The sequence below is a fragment of the Rhincodon typus genome, chromosome 27, assembly GCF_021869965.1.
Source record: "Rhincodon typus isolate 14 chromosome 27, sRhiTyp1.1, whole genome shotgun sequence".
Classification (NCBI taxonomy): domain Eukaryota; kingdom Metazoa; phylum Chordata; class Chondrichthyes; order Orectolobiformes; family Rhincodontidae; genus Rhincodon; species Rhincodon typus.
The window spans coordinates 19,574,956-19,576,743 of record NC_063358.1 but is presented as its reverse complement, the minus strand read 5'-3'; positions in this window follow the sequence as shown (position 1 = coordinate 19,576,743).

Genomic DNA, 1,788 nt, shown 5'->3' with positions numbered 1-1,788 from the left:
TTTCTGAAGAAGGGTCTAGGCCCGAATTGTCAGCCTTCCTGCTCCTCTGATGCTGCTTGGCCTGCTATGTTCATCTAGCTCTACACCTTGTTATCTCAGATTCTCCAGCATCTGCAGTTCCTACTATCTCTGAATGTATTTTAAGCAGTTGTTTTAAGCAGAGAAGTATATTTTTGGATGCAAAAAATAAACGAGCTGGAGAAAGTGTTCTCTCTGCCTCTCATGAAGGAAAAGTGCCCAGTGACAAAACTGATTAATACAGATTAAAAGAAACATGGGAACATCACAAATTCAAAGGATATCTGAAAATATTTGCAATGGTTCAACACATCAATTAAACAACTATGGTCTCAGGTTAAAGCTTTTATGGCTCAAGGATACATCGGAGACTTTAAACTGTATATTTCATGTGTATTTTGTCTTACTTTTGTATTGGACACTATCTCCTGTTAAATTGGTACATCTATGAATGTGTGTGTGGGTGTATGTGCTTGGTGTCATATCTTTTATTATCTTTTTCTAGAGATTAGCTCATAATAAAATTGCTCTTTTTTTTAACACAAGAAAACCATGCATATAGCTCTTTACTTCTACAATAAAAATTAGTTAACTGCATTTTATTAGAGAGTGGTGCAGCCTCGTGCTACAAAGAACATAAACCTTTGTTGTGGTTAAGTGGGCATGTGGAAAGGGGTGAGCTGATTCACCCCTTCTCACCTGGTCATAGCAATTGAACGAAAATGGCACAGAATAGCCTTAAAGGCTTCAAAGTCATACCAATTCTTTCCAACTCATTTTCTCAAGGGTTTCTTGTGCAGCAGTATCGTCAATTGATGCCTATTACATGGGTGAATTTGCTACCTACTTCCTGGTGGTAAATCCACCATCCCACTCTCCTGCCATAATGTTCAAGTCTTCTACGTATCTTGCAGGATATATAGGGTTGAAGTAAACAGCTCTGAAATGATTGAGGCAGTCCCAGTTCTGGGGATACCTCATGGATATCTGCTAGCATGAGTAATGTTCCTGCGGATGCTCACCTGGGAGCATCTGCTGATACACATGCTAGCAAATGGATAGATCAGCCCATCCTACCAGGCACTGGGAAATCTTGAGGCTGGGACTCCAGGTTCTATGGCTTGCATGTTGAGTTAATCCCAACATCCAGTTCATTCAGCACTAAGGAGGCCAGGGCAGAGAAAGTTCATGATGAGGGAATTTTCCACACTTGGCCATGCCTCCACTCTAATGTTGGATATCATATTCAGGGCCAACAAATGTTCTACCAATTCTGAAACTCAAAAGTTCAAAGTAAGTGAATTACCATGAAGACTTGGCAAAACTGTTATTATATGCTGTGCATGTACTTTTGATGATGTATATCTTGCCTGAAAAGTAAACACTTGGGCAACATTCTTGATACACATCATCTGCTGTCTTAACACAGGCCATGCACTAAATATAGGTTTGTTGTAAGTTTATTCAAATCTGTTCAAAATTAGGCAGATCTCATACCAAGTGTAGGCAACAAAATAATTGTTTCTTATGGTATATCATTAAGTTAAGAGCGTGCGTGTTCCACGTACTTTTATTGCATACTGGAGGGCAATCAGTGATCACGGATAAAATCCCACAATGAAACTTAAAGCAGGGAAAGCAAAAGAGCAAAAATCTACCATAAATATATTTTTAAAAAATTAATCGTGCAACAACCCTGGACACACAATACTCCATTATGACAGATTCTGACCTGATTTGGGAAAAGTAACAATGAGCGGAAAATGTGGA